This window comes from Festucalex cinctus, chromosome 17, assembly GCF_051991245.1.
Source record: "Festucalex cinctus isolate MCC-2025b chromosome 17, RoL_Fcin_1.0, whole genome shotgun sequence".
NCBI lineage: Eukaryota > Metazoa > Chordata > Actinopteri > Syngnathiformes > Syngnathidae > Festucalex > Festucalex cinctus.
This window is the reverse complement of record NC_135427.1, coordinates 13,630,085-13,642,165: the sequence shown is the minus strand read 5'-3', so window position 1 is coordinate 13,642,165 and position 12,081 is coordinate 13,630,085.

Sequence of the window (12,081 nt, the reverse complement as noted above, 5' to 3'; positions counted from 1 at the left end):
CACCTATCACTGATACCCTGCAGGTGTTTACATGACTTGGCTCTGGATCCAGTGTCCCATAGCTACCCTTCTCTCCGCTAACCGCTAACTGACTAGCAGACCCTCAGCTCAATCACCAGGCACATTTCTTGCAAATGAACATCTTGAAATGTCAGAATGGGACTCTGTTCTCTAATCCTGACCTTGAATGCTCATTCACATTGTGCTCGGACAGTTGTCATGCATTTCTAAATTAATCCTACATCAACAAGAACCAGATCATATTCTGACATATGCAGTAGAAGTTGATCACAATTGTGAGCTCCTGTACAACAAACCACATTATGAGTCACACAGATTTTCCTAACTACTGTATTCATTCTTTCTTTTGGAAGAGTACTGTGTAATTTCACAGACTTGTCAGTGTGGGTGTTCAAACTTTCATGTCTGAATGTGTGCGTTTGTGTGCACACACGGCTAATTGTAGCAGGTCCCGACTCCCGGGGAGCCCATCTTCCATCTGTCCGTTCCACTGTGCGCAACCCAGCGAAGTCCTAATTTTATCCCAAATTTCCCAGCAGCTGACCTTTTATTACCCCCGACGGCGTCTCTCATTATTTATAGATAAATCATTTTTTTTTAAAAGCTGTTTTTTTCTCACTTCCAACAGTAACGCACATTCATCTGTAATGTCACACTGGAGAACAACAGGTCCTCACTTAACAGAATCACATGACTTAAGTGCCACGCAGCGCCCACAGCTGAACAAAAAAAATTACGAAACTCCGGCCCTTTAGATAGAACATGAATTAACTAGTGGGACATATGGCGGTTTTTGTGCAAGCATATGGTAGAATGCCACTTTCTCCTTCAGCTTGAGGCTTTTTTGGAGGAAGCAATAAGAACCTATTCACAAGACTGCGATGAGATGCTGTCCTGTTTACAAGAGAATTGGAGTACAAAGGATATGCCAGCGCCATGTGCTGTTTTTAAAGGATTTGTATTATCATAAACTAGACATACTCGGTCGTTTCCTCCGATATTTCAGCCTCTTTTACACAGAGATATAATAAAATAAAAAAATAAAAAAATCACGGTCCAAGATATTGATAAAAGTATGTTTGCTATAACCAAAATCTCCATTCTACCTGTGGTAGGACTCTGATACTATTCAGAAGGCAGAAATTTTTCCATTCACTGACGGTGCTGTTTATCACCAAAATAAGGCAATAAAACTGCTTTTAAAAGTAGTCTAAAAGGGGCTTCACAAGGGCTTCTGTTGCTGCTCTGACGCTAAAGTTGCGAGGTGAATTTACTCTCCACAAGTTTGGACCTTTTAGAATGAACACAGTCATAGAAAAAGGAGGAAAATTGTGTATTTTACTGGCAGTGTAACAAGGGCAATGTGTGTAAAAAGAGGAATTATTTTGGGTAAGCTGGCTATTACTCTTTTGCAATTTAACAAGAGAGTGACAGCTATCCAATTGGAGTAAAGCTTATTTACATTTTGAATTGTAGTGAGAATGAAAATAGCTTGAAAATTATCTTGTAAACCTAATAAAAAAAAAAAAGTACTTTTTTTTCTACATTTTAGAGTCATGGGGGGGAAAAGACACACAGGTTCGTGTTAATCAGTTTTCTCATTGTAAATTACACAATTGTAAAATGCTTCTGCTGCATGTAGCATCTCTCTTGAGTGACCTTTGAAAGCGGATAGCAACATCATTGCGTCAGTTTTTATTCTCGTCTAAGGCTTTACACCAATTTACTGCATCCGATGCCGCGGCTAGGTGTTTATTGGCCCTGCGTTCTCTACAGTTCCAAAAAGCCAAACATGCGTTCCCCTGAGAGAGACTGGATTTAAAGGAATAGACACTACTGTTTACATGGACGAGACTCACCTGAACTTGCCAGATACGTGCTGCGTGTGTGTGTGTGTGTTTGTGGTTGTTTTGTAGTGACCCTGTAGGATTTCACTGTGTGTGAGTTGAAGCTTTTTTTGGTCGCCGTCTCTCTTCAACAGCTCTCACTGTGGGCGTGTGGATACAGAAGTGAGAAATAGACTGAGGCTGTGTGAAACGTTGAAAAGTCTGCCCCTCTTTTTAGCCGTGGGAACTACACAGAGATGAATGGCACTCACTTGTAGCTTTCTACAAAAAAAAAAAAAAGATTAATGTAACCAGGACTTGTTGTGCTGTTGTATTTATTATATAAACTCCTGTAGTGAACACTCACAGGGAGTCACAAAGACATGTATGCAGCTTCCACATCTCATAGGAAGCACACAGTTATGGATGTTCCCTAAAATGTAGTTCAAGATGGATGAAGAATTTATTTCTTGATTTCTTTCTTCTTCTTTTTTCTCGCAAAATTGTGTAATTGTGGGAATGTTGGGTTCAAATCTGGGTTCAAACCCTGCTTGGGCCACAATTTAGTACATTCGATGGTTTGATACCAACTGACTATCGTATCAGGAAATGGATTATAATTTCTCTAAAATGATTAAATCCTACTTTAGACAAATTGCAGTTCAAGTTTTCTTATTATTCATTTATCTTTTAACTTCAATTTAAACTTCGTAATTTTCACATAATTTATCTTTCAATTTACTTCATAAGCATTCAGCTATTAGCATTCAGCTTTCAGCACTCCTATGCAATTTTTCCAGAAATTGCACTTAGTTAACTTCATTTATTGATTTTGTTTTGACCTTTATTAACCTGCATAAATCACAAAGATGAACCTTTCCAAATGATCAAAACTTTCTTATGTTCAATAGAAGAGACGTGGGTGGTAAAACGTATGTAACATTTAGGCCAAGTTCATCTAATCTTCCACCATCAATGAAAGCTCTGCAGTCTCAACATTATCCAACAGAGGAGACCAGCTCTCTCATTACAGCAAACAGCCTCCTCATTGAGCCCTTATGTCACCGTCGACTTCAGAAGAGGTGCAAATTGACAGTCACCGGTCTCCGTTACACTAAATGGACGAGAGGCTGTTATTAACGTGACAATACGCTCGTCAGTAAGTGGAGGACCTGAGAACACCGCTGAGGTTTTGTCCTCTCCTGTAACTCCATCTGCCCCTTTCATTGTACACTGGAGAATTTGATGTCATTTTTGCCACGTCAACGTATTTCTCCATTGTGTTCATGTGCGCCCATTATTGTTCCAACTACCCCTCATCCACCAGTAAATCCTGCACAAACATTTATATCTCATGATGAGGTGCAGACTTTGGACCCAAAAGCAGACAAGACACAGAAGTTAAAAAACAGAGTTTATATAACCAAAAATACAAAGTAACAATAGAGAGCATGTCTGAATGTAGAACACAAAAATACAAAGTAAGTACAGAGTGTAGGGCTGGATGCAGGTGGCCACGAAGAAAGAACTTGATGAAGAAACCTCGATTTGACAAAGAAAACTTTGGTTTGATGAAGAAACCGAGAGTTGATGAATAAACCTTGAATTGACAAAGAAAACTTGGCTTCATGAAGAAACATTGACTTGATGAAGAATCCTTCACTTGACCAAGAAAACGTAGACTTCACGAACAATACCTGACAAAGAAAATTTTGGCTTGACAAAGAAGCCTTTGAGTTACCAAAGAAACCTTGACAAAGAAAACTTTGGCTTGATGAAGAAACCTTGACTTAACCATGAAAACTTGGCTTCATGAAGAAACATTGACTGGAGGAAGAATCCTTCACTTGCCAAAGAAACCTTGACTTGACAAAGAAATCTTTGGCTTGACAAAGAAACCTTGACCAACAAATTTTGACGTACTGACAACTGTGTCCCTGAGCAACTCCGGCCATGATCAGTTCTATATGACACAATAAAGGCCTATATGACAAAATAAGGGTGATAAATACAGGACCATAGCAACTGCATAGCAACCTACAACATCACAAGGACCTAACCCAAAACACTCTCACAACACCCGAGGCAGCTAAATCGATAATACTCTCTGATTGGTGAAGTGCATGCGCATGAGCATTTGCAACAAAAATCATCAGTAATCAAACACGTGATCAATGGGAGACGTGTAACAGCTGCCTGCTCCCTGAAATCTCAAAATTGTTTGGTGATTGGATTTATTTTTATTTTTTTTACCTTGACAAAGGTGGACAGTTTCAGAAGAAACTGCAGAATTTTTCGTACAGGTTCTGAGTGCAAGTGTGCATAAAGAAGAGGTTGACGACGGTTGAGCAATTCATTGTGCTTCCTGGCAACCATCTAATCAGCGTGGTGATCAATAGATAATTTGCAAAGGAATGAGTCTGACACACACACACCCAAACACATTGGTTGAACAGTTTGGAGAGGTCACGGCTGCCGAGTTCTTCTCCGATCTTTTTGGATTCATTTCGGAGCGATCAAGCAATCACCCGAGTCGCGCCCCCGCCGAGACAATCGACCAATTTCACTTAACTGTGTCAGACAAACGTCGTTTTCTTTCCCCGCTTTACTTCTTTTTTTAGTCCAAAACGGAGGCGTCACTTCGCGTTTGCTCAAGCGTCCTCCCCGAGGAATGACAAAGTGCTTTTATAGACCTCGCCGCTGCTGAGTGTGCGGCTGTCCAATGAGGTGACCACTGTGCTGTGAAGGAAGTGAGAGTCCCCGAGTACAGCGGGACTTCCTCTATTTTGCGGGGGGTCATTGCGGAGTTTGCGGCGGTGAATTAAAGATGGCTCCCGTGGGTCAAACGCTCAAGCTCATCCCTGAATAACAGTCTGACCGGTGTATAACTCAGCGGTCAGGATTAATGTTAACCTTGACTTGTCCTGACTCATTGTCTCAGATAGCCTGTGGTTGTGTCATGTGCTGGAGGTTGGATCTCAAAAGAGCAGACACAAATAAGATTTTAACTCTTTATTCACACAACTTAACTAAACAAAAACAACGAGAATGCATCGAGAATCACGAGACACCAAGCCCCCTTGGGCTGCGGAGCTGCACAGAGGAACAGCAGGTAATAATCCGACAGACACACACTTCTCAGTTTGGCTTAAATAGACCGTGAATCAATCTCATTGGTTGTAGCTATACATGTGGGTACCAGTAGTGACATGGGATTATCTGATTGGCTGTTTACCCAGTAAAGAGATTAAAGGTGTATTCAAGGATCTTTTGTCGCTGCGTCTTCCGGGTGGATCATCTTAACGATTAGTTCTCGATCCCGTCAATCAATCTTCCGTAACGACGTCCTGCCCCACCCCCGCGGACGAGCAGGAGAGCTGGTAGGATGGTCTGCCAGATGCGCATTTTTTAAAGTGGCAAACAAACGTTTGGCTTCTACTTTTTGAGAAGTTCCTTGAACACACCTTTAAGGATTCTTGACATCACGTAGTTCCTGACATCACATGGCACCACATAGCCTAAAACCAGTTGAAACTAGATGCCGGTTACATCGGTTCCAAAACAGACACTTGTTACATCAGTACAACACAGACACTTGACCTCTCGGTCATGACCCAAACTTAACCCTGATGTGACCCAGTCATGAGTCAAGACCCAAACATTAACCCTGCATGACCTGAGTCATAACAGGTTGAGTCATCTGTATTAAAACGAAATAAATAAAATGCCATTCACTGTAAAAAAAATAAATAAATAAAAATACTTGTAAAACCTAGTCAAGTTTTTTTTTTTTTACAAGGAGAGTTTTGAGTACATTTTACCAGTTTATTAAAAAAAAAAAAAAAATCTAGTCAAGTGTTGAGGAACAAGCGCAGCTACTCTACCACCTGAACCATGCCGCTCCTTTTGTGTTAGTATAGTGATGGTATCAGGCAGAATCCTTGTACCTCCAACTCAAAGACCCGTTTTTGGTCTCATTTTGGACCCACCAGCAATGCAGTACAGTGGCAAACAGCAAGAGTGGCAAGGCTCAGGTGGTAGAGTGGTTGTCTCCAAGTGGAAGGTCATGAGTTTGTTTTTCAATGCTTGAGTAACTAAAAAATAAAAAATAAAAGGAACAATTAAAAACATTACTTGGAATTTTTGAGTGCAAAAAACTTTATTGTTTTTTTCTTTTTTAAGTAAATATCTTCTTTTTTTTTTTTTTTTACAGTGCTCATGCTTTATGCTCAAGGCTGCAGAACAGGATAAATCCTCCTGTCCATTTCTCACCAATAAATCCTCCTGTCCATTTCTTTCCAATCAAGCTATCTAATCACATTACTTTGCTAATTAGCGACGACTGGAGGCTATTTTTAGTCTTGAGGTCAGCCTGGTACGTCCACAACCTCTGTGGACTGACTTTTTTGTTGTTGTTGTTGCTTGTTTGCTTAGATTTAGCCCACCAAACAAGCTTAGAAACATTTTTTTCCCCAACATTAACTTACATCAACTTCCACAGAAATAATATAAATGAATATATTTCATAGAGTATCTTGACTTACAAGTTTAATTCATCCAGTGATGAGCTCCTATTGGATCTAATTAGGCTTTTCAGGTGTACCTAATGTTGTGTCCGGTGAGCGTGACCTTCATTGGGAGTGACGAACAGCAGACAGACGCCTCTCAAGACTGATTTGATGTGACAGCTGCTATCAAGAGTGACTCGATCACTCAGGCAAACATCCAGTTCAAAAGGTTGCTTTGAAGAAATAAACCCAGTGATTCACAAATCACAACTATTATACAATTGCACTTAAAACACTCATTGCCAGACCAGAAAAAAAATGCATCATTTGACGTCTTTTTCCGTCAATGGCAGTGAATGAGTTAAACATGGTAAAAAAATCAATGAAGCAATTATAAATTGTTCATATAATGTACAGTAGAGGTGTCCAAACTTTTTCCTCTGAGGGGCACATACAGAAAAATAGAAAGCTGCAAGGACCACTTGGATTTTTTTTTTTTGCTATTTATTAACACATTCATTGCCAGACCAGAAAAAAAAATGCATCATTTGACGTCTTTTTCCGTCAATGGCAGTGAATGAGTTAATTGGTCCAAAATGATTATCTATGTATGACAAATATTGCCTCTTTGTTGATCTATCTATGCAATTTTCCACTCTGTGACCACAGTTTAGCACCATATTACCTGCCGCGTCGACACCGGCTTCCCGTGAGTCCAAATTACACCGGCCCCCTTTTTCTCCATCGCCACTGTTTGCAAAAGAGTCGCTCGGTGTCATTTCAAAGCGGAAGACTCCCCAGGTGAGGAGACTCTTTTTTTTTTGACAGTCGAAAGCAATTAAAGCCCCCACAACCTCGCCACTGATTCCTCGCCATAGACATGCTAATGTGCCAAGTGAATTACCAACACAGCTTTTTGGACCCAGGGCTAAAATTAGACCAGCACATTATAGCCTTGTCTCTCGTAACAAGGCACATTTAAAGGATGTGCAGATGATCACACTTTTCCGACCTGCGATTATTAATTTACACCTCCCTGGCACCTCGGAGGAAGAAGCATGGCCGGATGAGTGCAACTGAGCTGCCTGTGTCTGGATGTGGCTTTTGCGCGTTTAAAGTTTAAACAAAAAAAAGAACAAATACTAAAATGATAAAATAGTATATGAATGCTGTAAAATTTACAAATATCAAGATTTTTTTTCTGTGGGGGATGTATGTAGAATTTTAGGGAAAATGAATTGAATTTAAGGCTGTAATAAAATTTTAAAAAATGGAAATAGGGAGCAATTTTTTGGTGTGGCCGCACAGGGGTGTCAAAATTAGTGCGTTAATTTTGAGTTCATTTAAAGTTCCTTTAACGGCACTTTCTTTTTTTTTTTAATGTGCGATTAATGCCCTTACTTGAAAATCCTGTACTGGGGAAATTCCAATCGCAACACAGCAAACACATGCACGTCAAAATTTAGTAGTAATAAATGTAATAATAATGCATATATTTGTGGAGACTGGGGTCAAGTTGAATTTTACAATTTTAAAAATTGTGCAGAACTTCATGTTAAAGATTAGGTAGCTCTTAATATGAAAAGAAAAATGCACTGGGCTGTCGCCAATGTTTTACAAATGCAAGTATGCCATCTAGTGGCAGAAAAATAACTTCAACACATTATAGCGAGGGAGCTGTCATGACTGGGCACACAGAGACGAACAACCATCCACACGCACAAGCACACCTACGGACAATTTGGAGCACCCAATTAACATGCCATGCATGTCTTTGGAATGTGGGAGAAGACCAGAGTACCCGGAGAAGACCCACGAAGGCACGGGGAGAACATGCAAACTCCACCCAGGAAGGCTGGAGCCTGTACTCGAACCTGAGTCCTCAGAACTGGGAGGCGGACGTGCTAACCAGTCACCTACTGTGCCGCCCCACATCTTTTTAATTGTAATTAAATTATTATGAAAATACTGTGTCAATGAGTAAACGATGCAGCCATATTTCTATTAGTTTAAAATTTTTTGCCACTTTGAAAACTTTGAACATTTTTTCTTGTACATTTTGTGAACAGATATAACATTTGCGATTAATCGTGAGTTAACTATTCAAGTCATGCGATTAATTACAATAAGAAATTTTAATCGCCCGACACCACTAATTTTATCTTAATTTACACATCATGAAACTAGTTTCTTTCTTGACATGTTCTTTTATTCTGCCTTTATATTTGTTTTACAAGACATATTTTACGATGCATATGAACAAACGTCACAGTTAAATAAATAGACTGTGTGTGTACAATCGGAAGCCTTTCACATTGCATTAGGCATTTCGTACCCACTGTGTTTTTTTTGTTTTTTTTTCCCGCCAATTACAATGAGAGAGGTTATCTTTCCCTTTAATGCCTGCCAGCCGTCCAGCCTGCAGCTCGCTATCTGGCTGCCTAACCTTTTTTCCATTTTTGCCTGATGAGGCTTTTCAATGAGGCTGCTCACTTTCACCGCGTCGTGCTGACACACGCTTGCCAGGTCGGCCCTCCTCTTCCCCCCCGCTTTTCAGCCCCGAACCGAACCCACCGCGAGCCGCCCGGCAAAGATGTAAACTAAGCTAAGCTAAGCCCAACACGCCCTGCTCCATTATTCATCTGCCCCCTTTAATGAGTTTTCCATCCAACTTCATGCGCAATAAGCGAAATGATTGTGCTTGATCACTTTAATTGAATTGTACAAATGCATCCGTCGGAATCATTCCCTGTGTGTCAAGTAGTAAAAAAAAAAAACACTGAACTTAATAATAGACACCACGATACATAGGGTGTAAACACGAATACAAAACATGATCATATCACAGTAGGGGTCAGGCATTGAAAGCGATTTGCCTTTCACACTCATTTATCTCTTGAAACAAATAAGTGCAGAGCAGTTTATTGGCTTCACATAAACTACACTGTCGAAATAAGTGGTTCTTAACCATTGGCGATCGTGTAATCAGTGGTGTCCAATCTACGGCCTGGGGGCCATTTGCGGCCCATCGTCCATTTTTCAGTTGCCCGCGGCATATGCTAAAAATGGCATTTGACTCAGTTCAAATAAAACAAAAATGTTTGGAGATGGTCAAAGTAAGAAGGGAGGGTGTCGAAAAACACAGGTGCCATTAAAGGTTATTTTAGTTAACTAAAACTATCGAAATAACTAAAACTAAAATTCCAAAAACACTTTTGTTAACGAAATAAAATAAAACCGAAAATGCTTTTTAAAAAACGAAAACTAACTGAAATTACATTTTATGTTTACAAAACTAACTAAAACTAACTATGATTATAGCAAAAATGTCCTTCGTTTTATTCTTTGGTAATCAATTTAATGCATGAGCCTTTGAGGATGATTTTAAATGTGATTTTTAGTAGATTTATTTTGATATAAACCGGAATAATGACGTTTGAAACTATGTCACACTCAAGTGACGTCATCTAGCAGCAGCCAATAGAAAAGCACTTTCAGATGACGTCACTCTCATGGTGTTTTTTAAATATTGTGCACAAGTAATTCACATTTTTTTTAAAACTAAAACTAAGACTGAAACGAACTAAACTAAAACCTAAAACTAAGTATTTGTTAAAGAACTAAAACTAATAAAAACTAACAGAACCACCCTGAAAACTAATTAAAACACACTAAATTAAAAAAAAAAAACAAAGCTCAAAACGCAATAAAAGCTAAAATAAAAAATTCCAAAACTATAATAACCCTACTGTCATATTACAAATAAATTGGTTTATATACTGTACCAACATGACATCACAGTTGCTCCGGGGGTAACAACCAATCACAGCTCAGCTTCAGACAACAGGTGAGCTGTGATTGGTCATTGCCTGAGCCCTGAGTAACTATGATGTCAGCTACAGTCGACAGCAAGTGACAAAATGGCCGCCCCCCTGAGATGGATAAAAATGGATGGATTTTTGCTTCATAACTCATATTCCACAAATGTAATATTAATCATAATGTCATGTTTAGACTAGTGAGGACACATATAACATATTATTGTCGTCAAGAAATGTTTTTTTAAAGTTGACTTGCACTTTAATGGTTTTGATTATTTATTTATTTGTTATTTATTTATTATTATTATTTATGCATTTTTGTTCCTGTTTCTATTCCAGTGACGTATAGTGACAAACAGAACAAGATGCAAACTTAGGTACCTACTTTTTGTGACATTTTTGTTCAATTATTGTTGAAGTAACTGTAATATACACATGACATTTTTTTTTTTTTTTTTTTTTTTTTTTTTACAGATTTGAGCAGGTTTCATGGCAATTGATGATTTGCATAAAATGATGTGACGGGCCGGATCTAGCCACCGAGCCTTAAGTTTGTCATCCGTGCTCTAAGCTTTTCCCCCCATCATGCCAGGATGGCAAGACTGCTTATCAGTCAAACAGCTAATATGTTTGTTTACAAAAAGGAGGCCTGTTCAATATTTGATGGCTTCTTCAAGTTACCGAGGAGCAGCCCACTGCGACCCAACACCACAGTTGGGCCTCTGTGCGTATTTTGCACTCTTTGTTCAACAACTCTTGCACAAGTCCCTTGTTAGTATTATCACATGTTAAAGCCTTGTCATCTTTGATCACACAAGAAGTGGAGTGGATCTGTTAACAGACACCCTGCTAAATAATAGACACAAAGAAAATTGACATCTTAATATTGGTAAATATTTGGTTTTATGGAAGTGCCTGCCAACTCGCCAAGTATTCAAATTTAACAACCAACATATGGAATGGATTTAAGAAATGTTTGGGACAGGAGTGAAGAAAAGCACAATGTGATGTTTATGTCACTAAAGTGAAAGCAAACTTGATATTTATTTAACGATGAGTTCAAGTGCAGTCGGGACAACTAAGAATGTGATCTGCATGGAAATCCTTGAGGCAAGTTGACTGGGAAAGATGAGAAGGATCAACTATTTACAAGCCTCTAATTACCTTATCATATTCGCTGTATCGCTCCTGCATTATTCTTTAGCCTGGACTTTTTTTTTTTTTGTCATCATATTTCCCCTGGGGGCTTTCTATGAATGCACCCAGAGTGAAGGGATTTGTGATGGATCACTTTACTCTATCTTGGGATGGTGCTTTCCTTTAAGTAGAATCATAATTTCCTCACTGGCATTTTGCTGTCAGGTAAATTCTTAAATAAAAGAATTGTTTTCCCAGTGATCTAGTTTTGGGACGCAAAATGGGTCACGTTACTGCTTTGGGATCGTATCAGTATCACCATACGTATATTTATATTAAAAACATTTTGATTTGTTTGGTACAAGTGTCAGACGTTTTGTGCTTTTATATAAAACCAAAGTTTAATTTGATACAATCTAGAACAGATGTGTCCAAACTACGGCCCAGGGGCCATTTGCGGCCCGCCGTCCATTTTTCAGTTGCCCCCGACATATGCTAACAATAGCATTTGACTCAGTTTAAATAAAATAAACAAAACAAAAATGTTTGGAGATGGTCAAAGTAAGAACGGAGGGTACCGAAAAACAGGTGCCATTAAGGTTATTTAAAGCTAATGAAAAAACTCAAACTAAAATTCAGAAAACAATATTGTTACCGAAATAAAATAAAAACGAAAATGCTTTTTAAAACACGAAAACGAACTTAAACTACATTTTATGTTTACAAAACTATCTAAAACTAACTATAATTATAGCAAACATGTCCTTC